The sequence below is a fragment of the Lepeophtheirus salmonis genome, chromosome 2 (assembly GCF_016086655.4).
Source record: "Lepeophtheirus salmonis chromosome 2, UVic_Lsal_1.4, whole genome shotgun sequence".
Classification (NCBI taxonomy): domain Eukaryota; kingdom Metazoa; phylum Arthropoda; class Copepoda; order Siphonostomatoida; family Caligidae; genus Lepeophtheirus; species Lepeophtheirus salmonis.
The window spans coordinates 27,319,534-27,333,774 of NC_052132.2; the positions used below are offsets into that span (position 1 = coordinate 27,319,534).

Below are 14,241 nucleotides of genomic sequence, written 5' to 3' on the forward strand. Positions count from 1 at the left end.
GTTAATAAATTAAAAATAATCTAGAACAATTTCAAACAAACATCCAAACCAAGCAAGAGTCAATAACAAGGAAATAAGTTATGCAAGAGTTGAAGTAGACAGAATATGGGTAGGTGATGAAGCCGATGAGGGTTTGCCCTCAAAGTCCACGTAGTTTTCAGCTCCATAATCAAAAGATAATGGGCCTTCTCATAACCCTAAATATGTAGTGATTTTCCGAGTGGTTCCACGCTGTCTTTGGTACTCTTAATATCAAAGATCTCGTTATATGTTTTCCATATGTCAAGAATTGTAGTTTTTATATTTTGGTAGTATTCGGAGTATCAGTTAATAATATTGTGAACCTTGTTTTTAATAATTTAATGGGTCTAATATGTTCTCAATTATAAAGGGGTTCTTCCACTTTAATCATTTATATAAATCAAAAAGATTTTCCCCAATTGAATGGATAGTTGTTGAACAAAAAAGAGGAGCATTATTACTCATAAATTATGAAAAGTACAATTTTGACCCAAAAGTTACATTTTATCCAAAATAAAATGGCATGTGAGGCATAGTACTCTGGCACTGTAAGTATTTTGATTGTCCCAAACAGAAAAGTTCTTTGAGAAGGAAGAGAAAAATATTAACCTACAATGGGGGCAGTCTAATGAACATAATGTATATAAATATAAGTACCTACATACATACATAAAGTGTTTGCTATTCTGTCAATCTAGTGAAATAACATACTAATTCTACATTTCATTCTTTTTTATATAAAGTGCTTCAATTTTTTTGTTATACATATTTCATTGAATAAAAGAGACGTTCGTCCATCTGCAGGCTAAATACGCGCTCCACGTATGTCAAATGTTTGTAAACATTGTTAGAAAGGCTAACAAAAGAGTTTTTTTTTTAGTTTTTACTTTGTTAAATTTTAATCACAATGTCCTTCCAATGGTTTAATAGTTTGTTTATGTTTGTTTGAAGGTTTAATGAGCTTTAGGGCAATGGTGAGTACGTGAGGCAAACGTGACAAGGCGATCAAAACTACGTTTCAACAAACAAAACGGATGATTTGGTATTTAAGAATATTTACATGGCATTATATGGTTATACAATTGAACTTCATGATGTCCATGAAGTGCATTTATGAAACTGTAAAATGAACACCCAATATATAGTTAAAAGATTAAGACAAGAATTTCAAAAATTGATTTGGTGATCAAAAACCAATCTCAAGGATCAATTTATAAATATCTTGGAACTGTCACAACCTCTCAAAATCTTGATATTGTCTTGATCTCGTTGTTATAGAATAGACTAATGTTTTACAAGAGGCAATTTGATTTTTTTTTTTGTGGTTAGTTGCATTTTTACGCAGTTTACAAATAATAATTCACAAAAATTACTCTCTTTTGATAAAAATAAGAAAATGAAACATATGAAAAACACTTATAAAATATCCTAAAATGATTGCATTTAGAAAAGAAAAGGCGGACATCCTAATTCTTGAGGTAATTATCTGGTTCGTGGCTATAAAAAGATTGGCAATTTCTTCTCTAGATAAATAGACCAGATCAATACTTTTTTATATCTTATTAAGTATTGAGTCGGTCCAGTTCAGTCTAGTCTTAGAACTAGTCATATAGGTCTTTTGGACCACTCCATAAGCCTGTGGATCCTTAGTACTATCAGTACTAGAACTGATTCAACAAAAAAAAATTATTTGGCCGGGTACAACACTATATCTTGATATAAATCCCTCAAAGTATTGATATATGGTAGTGTTTCTCAAACTCTACACCACGGTACAATACCCGGAATACCCGAGTGTGCCCCAAAATTTATTTTATCAATAACTAAACAAGACCATAAAATTTGTTTAATAGTACGCTCCTTGGTTTTTTGTTATCTCACTAATGTACTTTGAGATAAAAATTAAAATAAAAGTAGGAGAAGCACTGGCTTGTGGCAACTTGCCAGTCTCAAATAAGAACAATAGATGCAAATGCTCTAGGCTTTGCATTTTAATATAAAAAGAGGGACCCCATGTAATTTTATTTTCATTAAAAAAATTAAATTAAGTTTAAAACTCACATTATAACGGATTCTGGTCGCAACTAAAGTGGTCTTGACCCCTACACTATTATGTAAAATGAAAGTCTCACCTCGACATTACTTTTCAAAAGTAAAACTTGAAGCATGGCTAATTGTTTGAGGGATTGAGATCAGGAGATAATAAATGTTATCAAATATAGAGAATAAACTTTTTATCTAGTAGCTTTGCTCTAATTCGTCTTTTCCGAACCTCAAGAAATAGGATGTCCTTCATTTTCTTTGCTGCATACAATATTTTCTAGCAGGGATCAGACCTTGAATTATCTTTTATAAGCATTTATGTATGGGGAAATCTAGGAAAATTTTTCACAAGGAGACGGATTTGACTAAAATTTACTTTGTGATATTGTTAATAGTAGATTAGCTCATAAATGAAATCCAACTTTGAGTTTTGAGGTATTAAAAATGATGTAATTTTGATGTATATTTTACTAGTGATATATCGTAATCAAACCAATGATTGGACCGTGTACATAATAATACATGATTAAAGAGCTATCCGTTAGCATAAAAAAGCTTAAAACATTTTTTTTTTTTTGTTATGAAAATAAAAATAAACCATGACTTTAGTTTTTTTCCTTAAATTTCTCAAAATAACTCTGGGCTGCTTAACTTTATAATGTTACACAGAACACTTATATTTTTGTAAATTGTATAAAAATAGCCAAAAATTACTCAATTAATGTGTCAATCATCCAATGAATATTCAATAATTGCATTATCCTCATCCCAAGAAGTACATTCAATCCTTCATTCATCTCATTTTTTCTTTGCAACTTGTACAATTTGCTTATACAAGTTACAACTTGTATGGCACACTTGTATATAAACTGATTTGAACATGTTAAAAGGCGACTTGTGATTCACTTTGAAACGTTTTTTTAATGTTAAGTTCAATTTAATTATACTGCTTCTTTCTTTACAAAAAAAAAAAAAAAAAAAAAAACATCATTTTCTTTTCTTAAATGCATCTACTGCTTTCTTTTCCTACAAAGAAGCCTTTCCAAGGTTGCTGTATATACTCATTAATCGACCTTCATAAATTCATTATCCATACAATAGGACGTGGGTAGGTGGATATACCAAATGGCGACCCTCAAGAGGGGGAAAAGGCCATCTTTCACACACTTATTTTTTCTTATCCCTCGCTCTGTTTCTTCATCATTCTCCATTTATTTTTTATCATTATTATGAAATAACGAGGTAATTGTCCTTTAAGTATAATAAATTTATTTGACTATAAAAATAATAATAATAATTTCATTTGACTTAAAAGAAGGTAAAGGATGGAAAAAGTTATGCGTCTCTGAGGAGTGAAGAAAAAGAGGATTTTCATTCTGTATAAAAAAAAGAAGAAGTAAAGTAGATGTGAATGTGGAAGAAAAAAAAGCAGGGAGTGAGGTGTGTAGGTACACATAATATATTCTTTATTACTTTAAACATAAGAAGTTTAAAACTTAATCGACCATTTTGTTTTATATCGTTTTATTGTTCTCTTATTTCAATTCTATTACATACAAAGATTTCTTATTCCTAGCCAGCTCTCTCTGTTTGTATATGTGTTATTGTGTAAGATTTGATTGTGATGTTGCTTCCATTAAAACAATCTTCATGCAAAACATTTTCTTTCTTTTTTTCCCTTGCCTTTCCAATCTTTTAAATTAAAGGGACTCTCTCTGTGTGTACATACACAAGACTGTTACTGTGGGTATGATTCTCCAAAAAATGTAAGAAATTGTAATACACTCTATGTTAATGAACCAAGGTTTGACTGTTTCTCTGTGTAAATCTCAGTTTTAAGTGAGCCCTTAATATATTTGAACTGCTAATCACTTGACTTTTGATAATGAAAAGTTTGTTGTTGGTTTGTATGTTTAGTTAGATTGAAAGCAATAAGTTCAGAGAAGAAGGTAATATCACAAATCTGACTCCAAAGTATACTTCTCTAACTAAAATTTAGCTGTGATATTTTGCCTAAAACACAGCAGTTGATGTCAAAAAGTATAAAATTGAATAAGGGTGGAAGAACGTGATAAATAGATTCACTGAATTAACCTTCGGATATTGAATGTATATTCAGTTTGCTCATGATCGTGGTGCTCGAGGATGTTGATAGCTTTTCAAGTGGAACACGCAGTAAAAAAGTTTGAGAACCACTCAACAAGTTCATTCTACATTTTTTTTGGTTTTTTTATAATAAAAGAAATAATTTTCAAGATGAAAATTTAGCCAAATGATCCTGGATCATGGGTGCAATTGGTCCTGGGGAATATACCCTTATCATATTTTATGCGGGTCCAATTTGTTATCACTACCATATAAAATCACTTTGAGGGCTAATATGGAGCCCAAAATCCTTTACTTAAACAAAAATTAAGAAAATTTTCTAATGAATAAAAATCAATTGTGTCCCTCAAAAAAAACCCAGCAAAATAAATATCTTCTTCTCACCCCCCCCCCACGTCTAAAACCGACTTTGAAAAAATATATGAAACTATGTATCAACATGTATATTCTCCAAATGGTTTCTTTCAGATTAAAAATCTGGATCTGCATCCCCCCTGACCTGGATCAAAATGTTGGTTTTTTAGATAGTCTTCAAGCCCATCCATTTTTGAAACAGGTCCACACTCTCAGCTGTTATTCTAAAGTAAGTAGTAGTGTCTAATGAATTGGTGAGTTGTCGGAAATTTGAGACTGCTGAGAACTTTTGTATTCCCTTTTTCTTAAAGATAAGTGAGAACTCTCCAAAGACCTTATAATGAGCCAATTAATTCCTCAAAAAAACTATGACGAGAACGACGACTTCAACAAAATGATGAAGACTTTAAGGATTTGTCACTTTAAAAAATAAAAAATAAAACAATAAATGGGGGTTGTTACTTTTTTGAAGTATATTCCTCCTTCCTTCTTCATGTTTGTTCCATTTCTCTTATCAAGAGTTGGACATGGAAAACATATTTTACTAAGTGAAAAGAAATAAAATTGACATACAAAACCGTTCTACCTTTTCTAATAGAATAAGTTTTTTTTTTTTTTAGAAAGAGATGGTTAAAATATGTCCAGATAAATAAAATAATAATAACTCAATCTGTGACTATGTTTTTTTTTTTTATCTTTCAAAGGATTTTATTTATGTATGTATATAGAGAAAAATGATGAAAAAAATTGAATCAAATCAACATTAATTTGTGAATCATTACTGCATTTCTTTGCCCATTCAATAAACTTCCCTTCTTTCACTCTCTTCCCCTTCTCCTTTTTTTTTTAGAAACATCTAAATAGTATCTCCTTATCAACCCCGAACGAACAACTTTGTCAATCAATTTTCTTTCTCGTCCTCAAAACCATGGACATTTTTTGGCTATTGTTTAGTGAAAAAAAATGGAAATGTATAATAATAAAATCATTGTAAGTATATTTATTTTTATGTTCACTTCCGAATGGTCCTTTTACAATTGAAAACGGGGAGATATTGTACACAACAACTGTTCTTAAGTGATGAAAAGATAAAAATGAATAATGAGGAGGAATTGACCACATTGGGTATTCTGTTGTTCTATTTGGCCGTTAGACTGTCCTGTTTTCGGAGTAAATATTCTTATCTTCCAGTACAAATACCTTTTCTCCTGGGTACTATATAAATAATGACTTCGGCAAAGTTTGAGTCCCCTCAAGCTATTTTCGGCTTGATACAGACCATTTTTAGGTCTCCTATATTGTACCAAATATGATACTCTGAGTAAGAAAGTTTACTTCTTAGTTTTTTTAGTATTTATCAACCATAAGACAAGATAATATTCCTCCTTTTTGATCAGTAACTATCCAACTGCAACAAAGGTTAAATTTGATAAAACACAGATAAAGTGGTGCTTGTTTTCAATCATTTAAGTGCTCTAAGATGTGCTCAATGATTTATGTTTTCCTGTTATATAAAAGATGACATTTATTCTTTTTGTTCAACCCCTATCCCACTGCTACGAGGCTTACATTTTGATATGTTATATTTGATAAAACAATCAAATCATGGAGAATATCTTTTTAGACCCCTTTGATTATGAGAAATAGGCTGTATTTTTAAATGACAAACTGAATATCAAATATATAAAAAGTACAACTTTTTACACATGACATCATATTTGGGACGGTACAAGAGGCTTAAAAAGGGGGTTTGAGGCCTCAAAAGTCCCCAACAGAAAAGGTACTTGCTCCGCAGAAGGGAAAAAATATTAAACTGATAACGGGACAGTCTAATGACCATAGTATGTTTGACAAGTTGATAAATGTTAAGTAAAATAGGGGAAGGTGAGCGCAAGCCTCTTTGAAACCTTTTGTCATATTCTTTCTTCCTTTTTGTTTAGAGATCTTAATCATTTAGTGGACGCCATTTTGATGCATGGACGTAAAGATGTAGTCATTTAATGGCAGGTTTTCCGCAGCATTATTTATCGATTTCCATGTGTACTTATACAGATTTCATTTTAGATGTAGGGGATTTCGTTTGAATTGTCATCGTAGTACGCACTTATCGGAGTTCAATGATGGATTTATGGGCAATCCCAGAGCATAAAATATGTATTAAAATGTAATTACAAATTTAAAACGGTAGGAAAGTTATTTTTGAAGCTCCTTGGCAGTTCAAATACAACACACCTTACAATGGATCTGAGTGGATGATGACTCATTTTTTTTTTTACAAATATAAAGCAATTTTATATTGCAACATCACTAATCGGATTTCCGATCGAGAATCACACGCCAGAAACAAATTAGTACAGGGGGGGAGTTATGAAATTAAATTAAATTTATTATGGGTAGTTGATTTGGTTATACGTCGTTGGATATGGGATATTTATACACAAATAATAATCCTTTCTCTATGTATGTAGCATTGAATCTCCTTGTGAAGAAAATCTTTTACGAAGGGAAAAGTTTATTTTAGAGTCACATGACGAATTTGTATGTAAACTCTGGAATAAAGTGGATAAAGGAGATAGGGGAGAGGATATTTAAGCTCTTTTGACACGCTTATTAAGTTTGTAAGATTGAATTAATTGGTTAGACACGTGGGAACAAAAAATAAAGTTCTCTCGTGGCTAAAAAATCTCCGATTATTTCCAGGAATTTATTTCCTCTTCACATTTCCTAAATGAAGATTTGAGCCACAAGCCAAACGATATTATCCTTTACAACTAGGTTCACTATTATGTAAGGAAACCGCACACCTGGCCTTCTTAACCCTCCCTCTCGAAAAGTAAATATGGTGACATGCTTAAAAATACGATTTAAGTTGTTATTCGAGATTTAACCGTTTGTGAGTTGGTAGTGAGTCTCTTTTGAAAACAAAACAAAACAAAAATGAAGTAATAAAAATGAGGGGTTCATTCATGTGTAAACCATTTTTCAGAGAGAGAGAGAGATTGAAGGAAAGTTCAAATAGCAAATACTCTAGTTGAGAGATAAATCAACAGAAACACAATGAAAATAAATGCGTGTTCACCACCATTTGGATTAATGATCTTTTGAGAAGAAGTGAATCCCTTTAATTTGATGGTTCAGTTCATTTGTTTTACTCTAAAATCCAGATAAAGCTCAAACAAAAATAAAAAGCCAATAACTTGAGCAAAATAAGAGACCTGACTTCACCCTTTCTTTTATCTAGATTTAATGAAAAGGAAATTTAATCCAGGATATGTTTTCAATTTTTGAGTGAGGTCCAGATTGGACTCTGCCAACTTTTTGTTTTATATAATCATTTGGGAAAACTTAAAAAAAAATGATAATAGATTAAAGTTTTAATATTACCAGGCAACATAATGTTGAAGTTACATTATGATATATACTTTTTTAAATTCAATAGAATCAAAATGGTCTTAGGAAGGTTCAAACTCTTTAAGTAACCCTGTAACACTCACCAGTCCTTATCCATTTCTTAGAAGAAACATATTTTGTTTTTTTTTGTTTCTTTTTTTTGGAAATCGTTGTTTTATCTAAAAACAAATTATGTAATCAAGATTTGAGTTTTTGGTTGAAAATAAAGATTTTTTTTATTTTCAAAGTAATTGAAAGTAAAGTTCTTCTTGATGTATATAAAAATGATGAATGATTTTCTGCAGATAACACCTTCCAAAATAGATTTGTGATTTCTACAAAACACGTGGTCTTGGCACTTTTTCAGTGAGGCAATACGACTGCAACACTAAAAGGTCATTCGACAAAAATAAGCATTTATTTTATTTTTATTGATTGATTGATTCCATATTTGAAATTGCATCCATACAGTTTTTGATATCCAAAAAGTATTAAACTACTCAAATCAAGGATTTCAAAACGGATGTATCAAATTCGGGGTGAAGAATCTTTCATTTCCTTCCAAATTCAATTTAGAAAATTGGATAAACAAATCTTATTTTTATAACGGTTTAAATACCAAGAAAGATAGCAATAGATCCGTACATTTAATACTTTTTTGAAAAAAAAAATCATATTTAAAAAATTGTCGTTAAGGTAAATTTGAATGCACTTGCAAGGAGCATCCGCAGGTTCTTTTTTGATGTAGGGCTAGCTAAAAAGTATGATGACATTTTCTGATAAAAGAACCTTTGTTTTCATGCTTTTTTAATAAAAGACAACTTTTTTAGAAGAAGTAGAAATTTGATGTGTTAGGTCATCGGCTAGCCAATTTGTAGAATTTAGTGGAGCGGCAAGTGTCGGTTTCAAGAGCGATTTAACAATCTGGTTAAATACGCCAGTACCCCGGTAACACTGTTATAGTATCGGTATACCGGACAAAAAAAAATATATACATAGGATTGAAAGAGAAATGATTTGACCTAGAACTTTAATCACAGTCCATCATTGATCCATCTCCTCAATGTAATATGTAATAAATCATAAAGGCATTATGTTGATGGCATAGGGTTACGTGAATAATGCTCTAACGAATTTTTTTACGGAGCTGTTGTTTCCTCATTCAATGAACTGAGGATTGCATTATTACAATACGTATACTCTATATTATATCATATTGTTAGTTGTATACATATATATATTTATAGGCTGTTAAACTAATAAAAAACTCCAAAAAAGAAAAATTAAGACCCATAAATAAACAAGTGAGTGAGAGAGGCAGACCCCCTGGAGTTGTTGATGACGAACAAACTACCAACTACCTTCAGATAGTCACCGACAAGGATGTGGAGTGTGGAATTACTCAACCTTAACAACATACTATGATTAATGGTGGAAAAAATGTGAGGCACACGACACCTCATAACCTCATAGTATTATACGTCTATATTGTAGACACCTGCTTTTGAAAACCAAAGTTTATAAATAAATATGTATAGAAGGTTAAAAATTGCACAAAAGTGAAATTGATTTGTTGTTTTGGGAAGGAATATTAGAGACAATCAGGGCCCTTGCCAGGATTGTGTATAGGGGTACTTGTTATAGGCCCCGCTTTCGATAAAATTAGTAAAAAAACTGCTATGAATTAGATACATGTAAAGGCAGCCTTTGAGCATAAATATATATTAAATAGAAAAAAGATTGATCTTTTTTTGTTTACAGGTTGTTTAAAAAAAATACATATATTAAAAAATTCAACAATTGAAATATGGACATAAATTTAAAAAAAAAAAGTGATCGTAAAAATAAAATATATCTTTTTTTCCTCATTTTTTTAAACGGAAAATAGGTGATTTGAATAAAAAAGGCCCTCTAATTTTATTTTCTGAAAAAGGTATCAAAAACTAATTAAATCCGAGGACAACTCAAACATATTTTTTAAGTTGTAAATCTTCGAGAGATACCGAAAAAAACGAGATACCGGAAGAGACAACTTAAAAATGGCATTGTAAAATGTGGAATATCTTTTTAAGGGGGCTAGAGCCCCTCAGCTCCCACCCACCCCCTTCCTCTGACCTCGGCTGCCACTGAACGTTGTTGTTTATTTGTCTTAGTCATCATTCTCAGGGTTGACTATGAATGTATCTACTACCAGATGTAATTCAAATTATTTACCCTCCTAATAAAGATAAGACATCTCTTTTTTTGATGGTGGTGAGGGGAGACGGCGGGGGGGGTGAGAGAGAGTTAAATCCCCCCTCCACCCATTGTTACTTCAAATACACACACCCAATATGAACTATCTAATTAAATCCACTATCAATTAATTTGAAATTGTATCATTTATATATATTTTTTTGTTTTAAAGGCCACATTTATCAATTTAATGGCTATTATTATCGTTTGATAGATAATAATCCTAATATGTAATAATTATTTGACTTTTATCCAAAATGAATGACCTTATTTGAAAAGAGGGGTTATCAGTATACATATATATATGTAAAAAAAGGTCATGAGAAATTATTTCTCAAACTCTAAAATATGAAAGAAATCTATGTTGACGGCCTCAAAGAACAACATCTGACGTGGGTACATAAAATCAGGCTGGGATAAAAAGAAAAAAGAATTTGTTCTTTTCTAGCTGTTTTACTATATAATAAAGGATCACATGATTTGGACAAGTCATCATGACACATTTATATCAGGTGTTATTGGGAAATTATAGTCAAGGCTATGAGCTTTTTCATGATGATCCACATTTAAAATTTATGCCCTTAGAAGTGGCGGTACTTTTAATCATAGCAAATCTATTTCTATGTTCAACATTGTAAATTGAACTATGGCTATTTATAATTAAGCAATTATAAATAGCCAAGGGAGTAAAAATGTTTATTAATTAAATGAAAAGAACATAACTTCATCCATTATTTTTGATTACTGTTCGATTTTCACAAAAACAAGTCCAACCTGATTCTATGTTGACACGTCATATATATAAAATGAGGGCCATTTATTTTCCTTATTACTCATTTGATCATTATCTGATGTTATGTGAGTTTGTGGATTTTTTCGGCTAAGGAGGATCACATCTGCTTCTGTACTACATATATGTATACGAGAATATATTTGTGCAATTCATTTGGAGTACATCCAGAAAATAAATGAGTCCTTGTTTGAACCCTCTAGGTGAAAATACATAAATAAATGGTCTTTAAATATATAGCTGCGTCATTTTTCGAATCATCTCATAACAAATTGAAATTATCGGGAAGATATGAAGAAAAAAAAGTTAGCAAGAATTATGTTATTTAAGGCATTAGTAGTGTTATGCTCAAGAAAGGCCCAAATTAATTTGGTTGTTAGCCAATCCTTCCCAACTATTAAGTTATTATAGTTCTGAATAGTTCAGAGCATAAAAATGAGTAATTATAACTCAACCAACATTAAGTATGAAAAAAGGAGCAAAAACATCGATAGAAAGCAAAAAAATACATATAAAAATTTATTTGTATGTTAGCAAAGTAACTCTGTGAATAAGAAAAAACTACGGAATGACCCATTAAAATATTAACGCTGAAGGTGTAGTCGAGGGGGTTGACATCAAGGCAGAAGGGGGGCGGGAGCAAAGGTTTCAAGAAAGAGTTCAAAATACTAATTGAAAAGAGTCTTGCAACAGAGAAGAGGGAGTTCTTTCATTGCTAGTGTCAAAAGGCCCCACTTCATCCTCACAAGGCATTTCCACACACTTTTTGTTAGCTCTCAGGATAATCGGGTGGGAGATCCCAAGATCTCTTGAATGGGCCCTCATGGACTTTTTTGTGCTGTTTTTTAACTCCTAAGTCCACTTTGGCCTTTTTGAGAGAGCCCTTCTTTCTCTTCAACGTTTCAGACTTGATGACAGCGTAGACCATGGTCCTAGAAAAGCCCAATTGCTTGGGGTGCACGAATGAAAATTCGTCCATTACGTTCAAGTGACATTTTCTGGACTTGCATGTAAGCTAGTGAGCTCATGTTTGTTTTCTTTAAAAACTAAGCTTATATGCTTTAATATTTCGAAATATAAATTAATTTCAATCACTCGAACTTCATAAACTATTGAGTTAGTAAGTTTTCAGATGCCAATGAACCACCTGGTATTGTAAGGTCAAGATCAATTAAAAACTATTTATGAATCGGGAAGCCAAATTTCATGATAAATGCCAACGCAAAAACCGACTAGAATGATTTTTCTCAAAATTTAGTCTAGATTACGTTTATATATATATCAGCTAATTTTTCTGATTAATCCTTTGGAGATAACCCTTTATTAAACTAGATCATCACAATGAAAGAATTAGTAATTGATTTATTTTATATGAAAGGCCATAATGGGGCCAAATTAACCTTTTCATGAATCAAAAGAATTTTTTTTGTATTTTAGCTAATAGTTGTGGATATCTTAACTTATAACAAAAATTTGAATACATGAACTATAACTGACTGAAATATATTTATGAAATATTTGACTGTACCTATATATATAAAAAATAGAAAATTTTGTTAAAAACAATATGTAGATATTTATGAACATCTACATATCTTTTTTATGTCAATATGATTAATTGACTAAGTCAACTGCCTGAAGTTTATATGTTTGTACATGCTTTTTTAAACAGATAATTATCCCCCTCGAGATTTTTATCTGATAAACACATTATAAAAATGGTTTACTAATTTTCTAGCATTGGTTTAAGAAATATATTTTAATCATTTATCTTTTATAATGTTTTGAATCTTAAAAATAAAGAAAAATTTGTTGAATCAGGGGCTGACAGAGAAAAACTTAGGTCATATTTATATAGTTGACCACTGCAATTATTAAGACATTATGAAATATTCCAATAAAAATCTGTATCTCAATTATCAATGCATATTAACCTTGGAATAAGTTAATATTATAAAAAATAATTGTATAGATTGAGCAATTTATGAAATTCGTAGTGGACACATATCTATATAGATTAATGTTGACTCGGTCGACATATTTTAGAAACAACACAAATTATAATAATATGGACTAGTGTTGTTTGGTATACCGTTACTTTAGTGGTACTGTCTGATTTAAAACTATAATATACAAAATTAACATTATAACAGATTCTTACAGTGACATTATGTCATAACCAAATTGTACTGTGAATGATATAACACTTGAATTTATTAATCGGAAAATTGTATTAATTAGAGTGATGGGATCGGAATCGGGAATCAGGTATTGGGACCAGTGGAAATTAAATAATGTTTAATTTGTGATTCCAATTCTTATTTATTTATGAAATTAAACTAATCATTACTATATACTATTATTATTAAAAAAGCCCCCTTTCCAAAAAAAAAAAATGAATTTTTGCTTTTTACTAGAAAATTTAATAGTTGAAATATTTTTTTTCACAAATTTTTTTCCAAAAAAGTTAATTATAGAAATTTAATTTTTGAATTTTTTTTTTTTTAGAATAACTAAACAATTTTGAAACTTATTTCCTAAAATTTTAATATTTGAGTTGTTTTTTTTTTTTTAAATAAAAAAATTTGTGAACAGTTGTGGATTTTGGAATTTCTTCTCCAATTTTTTTTTTTTTTTGTAGATAGTTGTAAATTTTTGAAATGTTTTTTATGAAATTCAATTTTTTTTTTAAATAGCTATTGGATTTTTATATTTTTTTTTCAAAAAATATTTTAAAAAAAACTAAAATATTGATGCTCCTGATAACAAAATGGCATTTTTTTGCAATTATTTTAATTATTACAGAATAAGAATCGGAATCTGTATTTTTTTGGAATTGTCCCATCACTAATTATTTTAAAAGAAAACATGGAGAAAAATCAAGTTTATAAACTCATCAACTGCTTTAGTCCCCTCTTTCTATCCCAAACACAAATTCTGGAGACCACGACCAGCTTTTCGGAATAAAAAAGATGCACTGTATTTTTCTTTCAGCTGTTTTCATAAGCTAATTTATGTATTATGAGAAGCTCGAAAATCATTTTTTAGGGATCTAAGGATGTCCTATACCCTGCCTTTTAGACGTACGTCTTAAAACTGCTTACAATGTGGATAAGGTCATCAACGATTTAGACTATCTTCTAGATCAAGTTAGGGTTGTTGGTAAAAAGAAAGAGAGGTCCTAACTTCAGTGATAGATGGAAGACTAAAATAAAGTCGGACCCAACCATATGAGTAAACTGCTTTGTTAAATAAATTAAGGTCAGCTAGGAGACAATCGGAAAGGGTGTAAAGGATACCTT

At 30.5% G+C, this 14,241-nt stretch overlaps 1 protein-coding gene across 4 annotated transcripts in view; it reads right to left on the reverse strand.

Moving 5' to 3' along the window:
* Positions 1-14,241, reverse strand: part of LOC121113519 (transcription factor COE1) — a 66,243-nt gene that overhangs the window by 17,922 nt on the left and 34,080 nt on the right. The gene's annotated exons all lie outside the window — the stretch shown is intronic.